This window comes from Mauremys mutica, chromosome 6 (genome assembly GCF_020497125.1).
Source record: "Mauremys mutica isolate MM-2020 ecotype Southern chromosome 6, ASM2049712v1, whole genome shotgun sequence".
NCBI classification, from domain to species: Eukaryota; Metazoa; Chordata; order Testudines; family Geoemydidae; genus Mauremys; species Mauremys mutica.
In genome coordinates, this window is record NC_059077.1 from 45425778 (window position 1) to 45441391 (window position 15614).

The window sequence follows — 15614 nt, forward strand, 5'->3', positions numbered from 1 at the left end:
ATGAGAAGCCCACAGGAAGGGAAGAACAGCATGAGATCATCCTGAATCTGAGAACAAAATAGTAAGTTTGGGAAGATGTAAGGAGAGAGCAGAAGTATCCATCATTTGAGGGACTAAAGAGGCCAGAGCTCTCGAGATCTCAGAAAGATGGGCCTTTCAGCCAAGAGGGTTGAAGTCTTTGGAAACTGAGTATAAGTGAGAAACCTGCTTAGGCAAAGATTATAACTGGCTGAAATTAAGTTTTAGTCTTAGAAGCGTATTCCTACTTTTGTTGTTTGTGTTTGTGATGGGGTGCACTTGCCCCGCACTGGGCACGTGCCCCTCAGTATGGGCTGAAGAAGCCACGCCCTCACACCCTTACTGGAGTTCTCTTACCTACAGACATACGAGAGAGACCAGAGTCACCGGGAACTGTGTATGCCAAGGTGAGTGGAGCCCTCGATTATGCCCTGACTACTGTTCCAAGAGACATGGTAGGAAGTGGCTCAGGGGGGACTAACCATAGTCCTGTGGGAAGTTGGCATGTTTCAATCAGAGCCTTGCTTATTCAGTGGCGGAACACTCTGTCACTGCTAGGACTCAATAGAGCAGAGTGGGCCCAGGTGCCCCTACCCTCGCCGCCATGCCTCCCCAGGTGGCAGCCATGTTGATTCTGGCCCTTAGGCCCCCACAGCCCTGAGCTTTTGTCTAGTTGAAGATGCAAACAAACCCTATTATTTCTGATTGTTCCAGGAAAGGGCTGGACACTTCAGGGCAGAAGGTTTGGGGAAACTTCAGGACTGGGAGTGTAGTAGTTGCAGAGGTGACCCCAATAATCAGAGGTAACCAGGATAGGGATGTTGTGGTGTAACAAGCAAACCTCTAGGGTTAGAGTACTGAACTAGAGCTGCACAGTGCATGCCCTGAGGGAACGGCAGGGCTGTTTGGTGAGCTGTGAGCCACACCAGCAGAGCTTTTACGGCACCCAGGGCAGGGGTGACACAATCTTTCACTGGTTTGGATGACACCCCAGAACGTGACAGCAGCCTATATAGAAAGCAAGTTCAGCCCTGGAATGGGGGACTTGTTAGTTTAATTCTGAGAGTATATAGCCACCAGTTCAACAAAGCATGGTTCTCCCCTCCCCCCCCCATACATAATTTTGTATTTCTTGTGTCTGATTTTTTCCACTTATTTTTTTCAGTGTTATTAATTCATCAATTAATACTAAAGACAATACTATGTGTCCTTAACTCCTCTGAGTGTCAGTTTTCATCCTAAAATCCACTTTCATACCCCCCCCAAAACTTGAACATGCTATGGTTTCAGACTGTATGGACCTGATCCTGTAGCCTTTACTCACAGTCCAATTGGTCTCAATTGGGCAGATACGGCTACAGGGATAGCTGCACCTCTGATCCCTTTCTGGTCTCTGAATGCACCTTCCCCCAGGTCTCAGACTTTGTGCCTTTAGCTCTCCTGGGGTGTAATCCTGCAATTCTCCTACTTTGAGACTGAGCACTGAGCTACAGTACCCTCTGTATCAACAATTCTTACCCAGCAGGTCTGAATGGATTCAGCACTCGTGGTTCTTCCTTTTGGCAGTCTGTGACCAGTGCTGACTACAGTGACCAGACAGCTTTCAAAACCCAAGTATGTATTTACCACAGTGGGAACAAAACATGAGAAAATGCTTTTTTTAAACAGTCCACACCCATGTATCTTACCAGTCAAACTTGCATCCGATGGAATCTAGGCAGGCCTATCTTTGTCAGACATCCCAGCAGGTGTCTGTGTGACAGTGTAGTTTCCTGGAATAACCCCTCTACAACTGCTTCCCTCCTCTCCTAGCATCCCTCTTTCAACTGCTATAGTCCTTTTGAGCTTTCAGATTTCTTCCTGTCCAGCACTTTCTCTTAACAACCCCTAAGTGTTTTACTGAGGACTAGCTTATCTTGAGCCATTGTTTACCTTCCTGCTTGTCTTTCCTGACAACGGCGCGCGCCCCCTCCTTTGCTAAACAAGTATATTCATGCAGCAAACCTTCTCAGTAGCCATGGCAACATACAATATTCATAAAGAGCTGATCTGATTCTGTTACATGGGCTATAATGTGATGTAAAGGTGGGTTGGGTTTGGTCCACTGGCAAGAGTTCTACACTAGGGTTCAGAACCAACTCTCCTTAATATAGAGGTGTGTGGCCTCCATTTTCTAGTACGCAAAAGTGCTAAGCAGTATGAGCTGGGCCCTAATCTCTGCTTGCTCACCTTCTTTACTGAAGATGAGGGTGACTTAAATCTGCTCCGTGTTGCAAAAGCTCAGGCAGCTCTATGTGTTCTTGGTATGTTGCCAAATCAGCACACAGTAGGGCAAAGTTTGGATGTTCCGAATCCTAGCAGATCATTTACAATAAAACTAACAAAGTTGCTTGTAAAAGACATGCCGAAGGGGCAAATTTGGATATTCAGTTACTCATCCAATAGAATTGTTATCACAAAGGTGGAAATTAGTGTTATAGCAGGCAAATACTAGTACATCTCTACCCCCATATAATGCTGTCCTCGGGAGCCAAAAAATCTTACTGTGTTATAGGTGAAACCGCGTTAATCGAACTTGCTTTGATCCGCTGGAGTGCACAGCCCCGCCCTCCCAGAGCACTGCTTTACCGCGTTATATCCAAATTCGTGTTCTATCGGGTTGTGTTATATCAGGGTAGAGGTGTATCTACAGTATATCCAAATAAAATTGAGAAATTTTTAAATGTAAGATCATTGAGATTTAAGAACTTAAGCAACTTGAATAATAGAAAAAAGCTAAAATACAAAAATGTCAAGGTTTAAAAGCAACTAATTGTAAATAATGGCAGTTCAGCAAAGGGTCAAGACCTGGAGAGTGAGAATTAGGGATGGGAGGGGAGTGTCAATTTTTTTTTTTAAATTCATGTGTCTAGTTTTGCCCTTCATTTTTTGTCTGAAATCGAATTATAGAATTAGTCTAATTACTGAGAAGAAAGCTTCCTTATGAAGCTTGGCTAGAAGATAAACTGCAACACTCATGCATCAAGGTCAGTTTTAAAATATTTTTATCAGTGCTTTACAGTGACTTAAAGTTCATGGGTATGAATACGGCAATATCCCCATACAGCTGAAGATGACTTCTCAAGGTGACTTTTCAGATGCATCTGATTGAAGAAAACTCTAGATAACCTGTTACCTTGTATTTGTATCCAGACAGATTGTGTGGCTTGCTAAAATTTGGATGCTCGTAAACAGAAATCACTTGTATGGTCTAGATATTATGATGTATTTAGTATTCACTCCTTTCTTTGCTTTCCTCTGACTTCCCATGTGGTGAGAGCAAGCAAATAACCAAGTAACTGTGTTCTCATCCCACAAGCCCTCTGCTCCTGGAACTCTAAGAGGAGTTCCATGCAGGGAGGGCTTGCAAGACTGGGCCTTTTGAGGCCAGTGAGCTAGATTCCCCAGTATGCTCTAGCTGCTCTGTTCTACTCTGCCACTTGGAGTCAGAGGAAGGATGGCCGAGCAATGAGGGTGCTGGCCTGGGTCTTGGGAGACTGGCATTCAATTATTTGCTCAGCCACATGGGCAAGTTACTTAGGCAGAGGCAGATGTAGCCTCCATGGATACAGTAAAATAAACTCTGCTTGGACATGGTTTTGTGCTATAGTCAAAGAGAGCACAGACGAGCAGCAGCACCCTGCGCCCCATCACCACAACCCTAATCCTAGTCCAGTGAAGAAGGAAGGCCCCAGGAGGGTGGGGACTGGAGAGTGAGCCTGAGCTGCACTCACCCTGTAGTGGTGGCTCTGGTCTGTCTCCCTGCTCCAGGTGTTGTGGGGGTCGCACCATTGCTCAGGTTTGGCATGGCTGGTTTTGTTTCTGTGGGGCAATGGAGCCCATGCTAAAGCTGCCCCTGCAATTAGGCCTTGATCCATCCCTTCCCGTCCACCCCTCCCCCCAAAAAATTTATTGGAGCAGGGGGACCAGGTTCTGGGCCTCACAGGTAGATGCCCTAACTACCAGGCTCCAGAATGATTCTTATGCACCCTCTGCTCTACAGGAGGTCTAGTCTAGTCCATCTGGTCTTGGAATCTATGGCCCAGTGACTCTTTAAGATTTGTTCACAATGAAACTGCTTCCTCGTTAGAGTGAGGAGTCCCACAGCAGTATATCCCATAGCTCAGGCTTAGCACACTCTCATGTGTATGGTGGGATGACCCAGGTTCAATTTCCCTCTCTCCCTGCTGGGGAGAAGGGATTTGAACAGAGGTCTCCGTTCTCCCTCTCAGGCTGAGAGCAGAATTGAACCTGGATCTCCCACGCTCCATAAGAGTGCTCTAACCCGTGGGCTAAAAGTTCATGGGGAGGGGGAACACCAGTTCCTCTTCTGGCTGTGTGGCATTAGATGCCTACCTCACTCATTCTTGCAAGAAATGACTTGGGCAGCTAAGCTGCCTGACAGGGGTTCTGGGCTGTGGAGCATTAGCAGACGTAAGCCTCAGCTGTAGGAAGAGCATAGGTGGCTATGTGCATGAGAGGGGTGGGGTTAGGACACATCCCTCCTCATTATCTCCCATTGGCTAGTGTAGGGGTCTCCCTGCCTCATGTGCTGTCTTTTGTAAATCACATTCTAAGATGCCTATCTCTCCCCATTCATTGTACAAGGAGCCTGGATATCTAACTCAGGCTTTCTGGATCATAGGAAAATCACAGGAACAACCCTTAGCACCCAGAAGTTGCGTTATGATGCTGAATGTAACGGCAGCTCAAACCTTCTGTAGATCTAGGCCTTAGTCTCTCTGGCCCAGATCCACAAATGTATTTAGGGTCCCAACATCCACTGATTTCAAAATAGTTTTGTGGATCTAGACATCCATGCGTCAGCTTCCCATGTCTAAAATGGGGATAATAGCACATCCTTCCTCACAGGGACATTGTGAGGATAAATAACTGAAGTTTGAAGCACTCAGACACTATGGTAATGGGAGCCTTATAAGTACCTAAGATATCCTACAGTGCTTTGTATTGCCAGAGTGATGTAAAACAATAGGAACATTGTGGTGGATCTACCTCAGTGAGTCCAATATCTCTGTCCTTAGACTGTTACCTGGTTTCTCTACCATCTTGCACCTTCAAGGAATTTATCTTGATAAGTCTCTACACACACCAATAAGAAACAATCCATTAAGTTAGAATATAAAGTTTAATGTGAACAGAAAGAGATGTCTCCTCCATCCTTCCCCAAACATGTCAACAACTCCAGCCAGTGCATTTCCTGGAACTTAAACACCACTGCAAAGTAGCAAAATCCAAAAAGTAAGAGATGAAAACTCTATGCTGGCTTGTAAAGGCTGGGTGGTTATATTCTTTCACAGTAATCACAATTCTGGTGTCATTGGAGAGACAGACTCATACTCGCCCCTTCCCTCTCCCTGGTTACTGGATGAAAGCTCTATAATTCTTGTCAGGATAAATATTTCTTATAGTATTTAACATTTTGGGCAAGCTTCTGATCATGCTCCCCTTTTCTAGTTTGCACAAAACACAAAACAAGGATGTAACTTTTTTCCTAAGAGGCTCCAGAAGGCACTACTGGTCAGTTGTTCTTTACCTCATCTGGTGCAACCAAGCCACATACTGAATATTGACTAGAAACTGGGCCAAGGATGAATAAGGGGAACTGGTCTTATTTAGTCTAAAAATGAGAAGAGTGGGTGGGTGGTGGGGTTTGATAGCAGCCTTCAACTACCTGAAGGGGGGTTCCAAAGAGGATGGAGCTAGGCTGTTCTCAGTGTTGGTAGATGACAGAACAAGAAGCAATGGTCTCAAGTTGCAATGGGGGAGGTCTAGGTTGGATATTAGGAAAAACTATTTCACTAGGAGTGTGGTGAAGCACTGGAATGGGTTACCTAGGGAGGTGGTGGAATCTCCATCCTTAAAGGTTTTTAAGGCCCGCCTTGACAAAGCCCTGGCTGGGATGATTTAGTTGGTGTTGGTCCTGCTTTGAGCAGGGGATTGGACTAGATGACCTCCTGAGGTCTTCCAACCTAATCTTCTATGATAAGTAGCTGTGACTCAACCTTCTTAAGACAAAATAAATGCTAATAGGGTGGGGAAAGGAACCAGAAGGCTCTGGAGATTATGCCAGTGCTCCTGATGGATCAGTATACCTGCCTTAGACACCTTTCTGCCTAAGACAGAAAACACCATAATTACTCTTAAGTTCATGGTATGCCCACATCTTGAATCCTGTGTGTGGTTCTGGTTGCCCCATCTCAAGAAAGATGTATTGGAATTGGAAAAGGTACAGATGGGGCAACCAGAACCGCATGAAGTATTCAAGGAGTGGGCATAGCATGGATTTATATAGTGGTATTAGGATTTTTTTTCCCTTTTATCTATCCATTTCCAAATGGTTCCTAATATTCTGTTAGGTTTTTTTGACTGCTGCTGCACACTGAGCAGATGTTTTCTGAGAATTATCCACAATGACTCAAGCTCTGTCTCGTGAGTTACAGCTAATTTAGAATCCATCATTTTGTATGTATAGTTGGGATTATGTTTTCCAGTGTGCATTACTTTACACTTAATATAGAATTTCAACTGCCATTTTGTTGCTCAGGCATCCAATTTTGTGAGATCCCTTTGTCACTCTTTGCAGTCTGCTTTGGACTTAACTTGAGTAATTTAGTATTTTCTTCAAATTTGCCACCTCACTTTTTTTATCTCCTTTTCCAGATAATATATGAGAAGGTTGAACAGCACAAGTCCCAGCACAAGGGGGACCTTGCTATTTACCACTTTCTATTGTGAAAACTAGCCATTTATTCCTTACCTTTTACCCCCTATCTTTTTAGTCAGTTACTGATCCAGGAGAGGACCTTCCCTCTTATCCCATGACTACTTACTTTGGTGAGGGACCTTGTCAAAGGCTTTCTGAAAGTCTAAGAACATTCTGTCCATTGGATCACTCTTGTCCACATGCTTGTTGACCCCCCTTAAGGTACGCTAATAGATTGGTGAGGCTTTACAAAAGCCATGTTGACTCTTCCCCAACATATCATATTCATGTGTCTGATAATTCTGTTTTTTTACTATAGTTTCAGCTAGGGATGTCAAGCGATTAAAAAAATTAATGCTGCATGCTTCTCACTTTCAGGAGACATCTTAAACAAGAACAAGCGTTTGCACGGCACTGTTGTAGCTGGTGTCGCAAGATATTTACATGCTAGATGTGCTAAAGATTCATATGTCCCTTCATGCTTCAACCAGCATTCCAAGGGACGTGCTGATGATGGGTTCTGCTCAATAACAATCCAAACCAGCTTTCTTTTTTGGTGGTTTGAGTTCTGTAGTTTCTGCATCAGTGTTGCTCTTTTAAGACTTCTGAGAGCATGTTCCACACCTCATGCCTCAGATTTTGGAAGGCGCTTCAGATTCATAAACCTTGGATCGAGTGCTGTAGCTATCTTTAGAAATCTCACATTGGTACCTTCTTTGCATTTTGTCAAATCTGCAGTTAAAGTGTTCTTAAAATGAACATGTGCTGGGTCATCATCCAAGACTGCTATAACATGGAATATATGTCAGAATGCTGGTAAAACAGAGCAGGAGACATAGAATTCTCTCCCAAGGAGTTCAATCACAAATTTAATTAATGCATTTTTTTAACAAGTGTCATCAGTATGAAAGCACGTCCTCTGGAATGATGGCTGAAGCATGAAGGGGCATACGAGGCACGTAAATACCTTGCAATGCCAGCTACAAAAGTGCCATGCACATGAAAATGCTTGTGCTCACTTTCTGGTGACATTATAAGTAAGAGGGCAGCATTATTTCCTGTAAATGTAACCAAACTCTGTCTTAGCAGATTGTGGGACTGCTGTGGACTTGTAGGCTCTGAAGTTTTACATTGTTTTGTTTGAGTGCAGTTATGCAACAAAAAAATTCTACATTTGTAAGTTGCACTTTCAGAACAAAGATTGCACTACAGTACTTGTATGAGGTGAATTGAAAAATGCTATTTCTTTTGTTTATAACTGTTATAGTACAAATATTTATAATAAAAATAATACACACTTTGATTTCAATTACAATGCAGAATACAATATATATGAAAATGTAGAAAAACATGCAAAATATTTAATAAATTTTAATTGGTATTCTATTGTTTAACAGTGCAATTAGAACTGCGATTAATCGTGATTAATTTTTTTTGAGTTAATTGCGTGAGTTAACTGTGATTAATCAGCAGCCCTAGTTTCAACCAATTTCCCTGTACTGAAGTTACATTTAGTGGCTTGTAATTACCAGGATCATCCCTGGAGCCTTTTTTAAAGATTGGGGTTACGTTAGCTCTCTTCTAGTCATCTGGTACAGAGGCTGATTTAAGCGATAGGTTACATGCTACAGTTTGTATTTCTGCAATTTCATATTTGAGTTCCTTCCTCCTTTATCAATTTGTCCCAAAGCCTCCTTTATTGACACCTCAATTTGGGACAGTTCCTCATTTGTCACCTAAAAAGAATGTCTCAGGTGTGGGGAATCTCTCTCACATCCTCTTCAATGAAGACTAATGCAAAGAATTCATTTAGCTTCTCTGTAACAGCCTTTATTAAATTAATTATTATTATTATTATTATTATTTTATTTTTCCCCTTGAGTGCTCCTTTAGCACCTTGATCATCCAGTGGCCCCACTGATTGTTTGGCATACTTCCTGCTTCTGATGTACTTACAGAGTTTTTTGCTGGTAGTTTGCGTCTTTCACCAGTTGCTTTTCAAATTCTTTTTTGTCCTGCCTAACTACACGTGACTTGCCAGAGTTTATGCTCCTTTCTACTTTCCTCAGTAGGATTTTACTTCCAATTTTTAAAGGATACCCCTTTGTCTCTAACCCCTCCTTTACTTTGCTGTTTAGCCATAGTAGCATTCCCTCCCCACCCACAATTTGGTGTGTGTGTGTGGTTCTAGCCTGTTTTTTTTTTTTAATAGCTTGCAGGCATTTCACTCTTATGGCTGCTCCTTTTACTTTCCATTTAACTAGCCTCCTTATTTTTGTGTAGTTCCCCTTTTTGCAGTTAAATGCTACTATGGTGGGTTTATTTTGCACTTCCCCCTATAAGGATGTTAAATTTAACATTGTAGTCACTGAGTGATTCGGTTATATTCACCTTTTGGACCAGATCCTGTGCTCGGTTTAGGACTAAATTAAGACTTGCCTCTTCCCTTGTGAGTTCCAGGATGAGCTGTCCCAAGATGCAGTCATTAATTATGTCCTGAAATTTTATTTCTGCATCCTATCCTCAGGTGACATGTACCTAGTCAATATGGGGATAATTGAAATCAGAGATGACACGTAACTGTTGATTGGGGGAGGGGGAGTAGGGCACAATTTAAAGGTTCTGATGGTATGCAGCTGGGTTCAGGGCAGGGCATATAAACCCCGGCAGAAATCTGGCAGGGCATATGATCCTGTATGCCCCTCCCCCACCAACGTCACCACAGGTTGAAATCCCCTCATTACTGGATTTTATGTTTTTGTAGTCTCTCTAATATCCCTGAGCACGTCACAATCATTGTCACCTTCCTGTTCAGGTGATCAGTAGTATATTACTCTTACCAGTCAAGCATCAAATTTCTATTCATGGAGATTCCATGGTACAGTTTGATTCTTTTAAGATTTTTACTGTATTTGACTCTACTTTCTTTCTCATCTAGTGCCACCCCCTCCCCGTCTCCACCAGTGTGACCTACTGTCATTCCTATATATTTTGTACCCTACTATGTCCCCTTGATTATCCTCAGTCCACCAATTTTCTGTGATGCCTATTTATACTAATATCCTCATTTAATACTGGGCACTCAAGTTCACCCATCTTAGTATTTAGCCTTCTTGTATTTGTATACAAGCACTTAATTTTTTCTTTCAATATTCAGCTGTCTGCCCTCATATGATGTAATTGAATGGAACGTTTTTTGTTAAACCTATAAACAATGAACTTATTCCAGGAGAATAAGGGGAATAAGCAATAATGGTGTAAGATAGTATAACTGTAGCCATGCTAGGGCTTGTACAAGCCCAACTATATCAATGGAAAGTCACAGCCCTAAGTAAAATAATGCTCCTGGGAAAACTTTCAGGTGAAGGCCAGGCCTCAAGATAAAGAGTCTACTGTAGAAACACCCAATTATAACGGTCTCTGTGACCTTAAAGTCTATGAACTGTGGCTCTTGTCAAATCAGCATCTGCTCCTGGACATCCAGTTAACAGCAATGGCCAAGAATACTTCATTATCTTTTACTTAGCAAGAAGTTTGCAATCTTTTATTTTGAAATGCTGATGCCACAGCTGTCATCTATACAATAATCCAGTCTGGTCTGAAAGTGAGCTCTTCATGGGGCTAAGTTTTAACATCATTTCACTAACAAGAAGGAATATTGTTTTTTCACCTATTTATAGCCTTATTTTAAGTGTGCATGTGGGGGGTTTCAGTCTTGCAGTCATGCATCACCTAAAATAAACATCTGCAACTGAACATTCGTCAATAGGTGCCATTTTTTCACCATCACTTCATTAACACTTCCTCTTGTGTCTGATCTCTCTTTTTCAAGCAGAATTCCACTTCAGACTAGGAGAATAATTTCTCCTAATTATGTTTATATTCCCACCCTCTAAAGGAATCTGATATGTGCTGACAATTAGGTGATAGGAGGAGAAGTTTCCAGAATAATAATGGGAAGTCGTGAAGCCTCTGGTTGCCTGAGACAGTGTTTTAAACCCTAGTTTGCTAGGCACCATGCAGGGTCTTTCACGTGGAATTTATAATATAATTAAATAGGGGAAAACACAATTAAAATGTGAACTACAACCCATGGAACAAATGTAATTCTCTTAATGCCATTGTGTGTCTTCTACTACGTATGTACCTTTACTCTCTAAATCAACACCAACAACTATAGAGGTGCAGGGCCGGAGCAAGGATGTTTCGCGCCCTAGGCGAAACTTCCACCTTGCGCCCTCCCCCGTCCCTGAGCCCCTGCCCTGAGGCGCCCCCCCTGCGGCAGCTCCCCATTCCCCACCCTCCAACCTGAGGCACCCCCCTCGCCCCAGCTCACCCCTGCTCCGTGCACAAGCACGAGCACCCCGAGCAGCCATCGCTCCTTCACTTCTCCTGCCTCCCAGGCTTGCAGCGCCTAAGCTGATTGGCGCCGCAAGCCTGGGAGGCGGGAGAAGTGAAGCAGCCACGGCGTGCTTGGGGAGGAGGTGGGGCAGGGGTGAGCTGGGGCGAGGAGTTCCCCTGCGTGCCGCCCCCCCCTACTTGCTGCAGGTGGCCCTCCCCACGCTCTCCTGCCCCAGATCCTTCTGCCTAAATGCCGGCGGCGACCAGGGTGGCCGAAGATCCGGCCGCCGTGGTCACTGCCAAAGAAAATGGCGCCCCCCAAATTCCAGTGCCCTAGGCGACCGCCTAGGTCACCTAAATGGTTGCACTGGCCCTGTAAAGGTGTTACACCAGAGATGAATCTGGCTCATCAAGTTTCTTTATGATAATCTTATGTACTGAAGCCTTGCAATATTCCATTGCCAAAACTACCCAGTGACCCACACCAGTGTCACTTCTCTGTGATTATAAATATTTTAGATCTTTGCTAAATGAACTGGCAATGACTCTCATTACATTACAGTGCATGAATTTAGACTCCACTCTTGCAACTGGCTCTGCAGGGGGAATCCCCTGAAACTGCCAGGACCCATACTGACTTTAGTGGGATGCTATATTGGTGCAGAGGTCTATCCACAGAAACACAGTTGCAGGACTAGGGACTTACATTGTTATTAGAAATCAAGGGCCAAATACAGAGCTAGGGTAAGAACTGAGTGCGGTAGAGTGGCATCTGTTTTTTAAACCAGGTGTGAATTTTGTCCATAATATTGGATGCAGCATTTATTAGCAAAAAATATTGTGTGGTTATTTTTAAGTAATCTTGCTAATTTCAAATGAGCAACACACTTAAAAATATGTATTAGAGAGATGGTCAAGTAACTGTCCTTTGGTTTTTCCTGTCTATTGCGCTATGCCATTAAAGTCTTAAACAATACTGTCTTCTACCAATCTGGTCTATTTCCATGACCAACATTAATTCTCCACCCACTCTTTTCCTTATGGAACACGAGGATGTCCTCTACATTGTCAATGATATCAGCATAGCTTTGGGATGAGCTAGCTTGTTCTCCCTCTGCATGCTGAATGTCTGGATCTGAAGCTGCAGAGCAAAACTATGGAAGAATCAAGCATAAATAATGGCTTAAAATAGTCTCATCAACAGATTTGTGACTTAAAAAATAGATATTTAGAATCTGAAGGCCAAACCCCTACTAGGAAGACAAAATATGTGGGCTATGCTATTTAATAGTACCTCTGTAAATATGCAAGTTATATATTTACTGAAAGACACCCATTAGGTGCATCCATCCTCAAGTGTAAGTAGACATATTTTGATGCCATGGTTTATATTAAAGATGAAATGTACTTGCTACTTTGGTGGTGTGGCCCACACAACTTAGTGTGTACAGCTTCTAGAATGACAAGGCAGGTGAGGTAATATCTTTTACTGGAGCAACTTCTGATGGTGGGAGAACTCTTCTTCAGGTCTGTGTAGCTTGAAGGCTTGTCTCTCTTACCAGCAGAAGTTGGTCCAGTAAAGGATATTACCTCACCCACCTTGTCTCTCTCATATCCTAGGACCAACATGCAGGGGCAGCTCTAGGCATTTCGCCGCCCCAAGCATGGCAGGCAGGCTGCGTTCGGCAGCTTGCCTGCGGGAGGTCCGCTGGTCCCGCGGATTCGGCGGCACGCCTGCGGGAGGTCCACCAAAGCCGTGGGACCAGCGGACCTCCCGCAGGCAAGCCGCCGAAGGCACCCTGCCTGCCGCCCCCGCGGCGCCAGCAGAGCGCCCCCCACGGCTTGCCGCCCCAAGCACGCGCTTGGCGTGCTGGGGCCTGGAGTCGCTCCTGCCAACATGGCCATAACAACACTGCATATGCACTTCTAGGATGTTCTTTGGCAGTAGTGTGCTTTGATCTACTGCTTTAACGCTAGTAGAAAATATAGCAGTAGATCCAGGCACACTACAGAACTTTTTGTATCTAACTGGACCCAGGAGTGGGGGCGTCCAGGTGGGTTGCGCTTGTGATGGGATTAAGGGATCCGTTTCCCTATAGACATTGTGATACCAGCTACCATGGTGTGAGGAGTGATTATTAATGTTTGTTAAATGCTTTGAAGTGCTAATAAGAATGGTGCATGTCTGTTCAAAAGCAGTGCTTGGCTGTAAGTGTTGGTAGTTCTATAACTTGTCTCAGATAAAATCTCTTCAAATCCACCCCCTAAAAATGCATTCTTTCTTTTGTTGACTCCATAACCCTTCTACTCCCGTCTGAACGATTCAGTTTGGTGGACTTGCCTATATCCGTCTGTGGGAGAATTCCATCACAAAGCATAATCTTGTCTGTGAGATTCTGTAGGAAGGTAAATCGTTTTTAGTAAAAAGGCTCATGGGAAAGTGAGTCTCCTTGTTGTATTCTCCCACCCTATGCTCCAACGCAAAATTTGGGGGGAAATCAAAATTCATATCCAAATTCTGTACTGGGCCTCAGCTCTAATATATATATATTTTTAAGACTTATTTACAAGAATGGGGCCTGCATAGGAAATGAGATGTGTGTTTTTCCTCTATGGGGTAGCTTCTTAGGAATGCATTTGACTCCTTCATATCCATGCTCCTTGGCTTACATTTGCAATCAGCACATGTATGATGAATAATACAACAGCCACGGATGTGATGTTTATTTCTGGAAGTTTTGTTTTGCTTCAATAATTTATGAAAATGAATCATGCTTTCTGCATCAGCCTTGGGAATGTTTGCAGTGTGCAGCAGCCCAGAAAAGGTCACTCTGAGGCTCTTTCTCTGTGTTGGTTTATAACAACTTCCCTCTGCCTTTTTTATTTTTATTTTTTTTAATTTTTAAATAGCTACTTGCCCAATGTGTGAAGATCCATCTATGTATATGTTGGAGAATGCTCCTGTTGTGCCTTCTCTCTGCAATCTTCAGGGCATGCTGTGAGGGTTTGTATCCTCACTGACACTGGAATAGTCTGTCCTGCACATTTTTTCCTCTTCAGCACAGATAATTCTCTTGCAGTGTCCAAAGAGCCCACAGAGCAGCTTTTGAGGAGCTTGTGAAGACAGTCATGTGGAGCAGCAGACTCTCCTAAGGCTGAACTTAGGCAGAGCAAAAGCTATTTTATGCTTCAGAATCTGGGACAACCAGAACATACAAAATCCTATCCGGACTTGAGCAAGAACATGGAATCCATTCCTGATGCATCCACTTACACTGAACATACTGAGACTGTCTTTAGAGAGCTAACAGAGGATATTAAAGAAATCATTTTCAAATGACAGTTTGTCCATCTTCTCTCCCTACTACATTAACCTACTTTTTAGCTATTAACGTGCACATTCTTATAAAAGTCATCTGAATGTTTGCATGATAAAGTATACAAATATTGGAGGTTGTGGCATGCTGCCAGCTGGTGTCCTAAGCTCTCTGGGCTAGTAATGGCTAGGAGTGTTTTATTCATCCCCTTCTGGGTCTGGGTAACCCCTCTCCCATCATGGCTAATGCTCAGAATGATGTTAATGGGCTCCAGAGAAGGGGAAAAAATCTAAAATTCTTGCATTTTTCCTAATGGAGCATCCAAAAGCCCTTCACAAAATGTATGAGCAGTTCAGGAATCAATTGCCCATCACTGAAGTGCAACAACCTCTGGGTTGGAACAGGACACCTGTTTAACAGTGCACGGCTAAGTTGAGCAACAAATTAGGAAAGGTAATATTTCATAGACAAACAATACTATATTCAGTTTAGAGCAAATTGAAAAAGGGAATTTCTATCTCAGGGAAATTCAACACTTTGGTCTGCTTTAGAATGATAATCCATCAAAATACTGAAGCTTTTTGTAGAAAGAAAAGTTCTGAACTTTGATTCAAGAATGTTGAAAAGTTTTAACATTCCAAATTGAACTGTTCCAGTTTGTTTACCCAAAACTAAATATTTTCTTTCAGATTGGGTGGACATTAATATGGTTCATCATGGGAATTCTATGGGGGTGGTGCATCATCTTCCCCACTTAAAAGCACTGAGTCCTTTGGGAATGTGCAACTACAAAGTATCTTTTTATCTGGAGGTAAAAGGAAAAAAATACGAACAAACATGAAACCTCTCAGTCTACCTAAATATCAGAAAATTGGCATCCCAAATCAATGAAGCAGGAGTCTGGGCATCACCACAATTTTACCAAGTAATTGTCTAATTTAAGGAGATCCAGATCCCTTATTCCCATCACAAGCTCCTCCCAGCTAAACCCTTCACTCCTGCATCCAAGTAGATCCAGTGACAGACAAGGTGTGGGTCTTTCATGCCAGGCCACTCCAGTGCAGAGAGAACGGCTTCACAAGTGCCCGCTTTGTTGTGCAGCTAGTTGGTCTAGTTCTGCGATATCAGCTCTGCATGGGCTGGCCTGGTGTGCTGTGAAGTCATCCTAGGACTAT

General features: G+C 43.2%; 1 long non-coding RNA gene across 2 annotated transcripts; it reads left to right on the forward strand.

Annotated features, from left to right (window-relative positions):
* Nucleotides 1-386: 386 nt before the first annotated feature.
* On the forward strand, nucleotides 387-14426 carry LOC123373041. 2 transcript variants are annotated; one of them, XR_006580536.1, is made up of 3 exons: nucleotides 387-473; nucleotides 1541-1632; nucleotides 14203-14426. It is a non-coding gene; the product is annotated as an uncharacterized LOC123373041 (long non-coding RNA). The 2 variants fall into 2 exon arrangements; XR_006580535.1 differs by having other exon boundaries at nucleotides 394-473; nucleotides 1544-1632.
* The last annotated feature ends 1188 nt before the right edge of the window (nucleotides 14427-15614 follow it).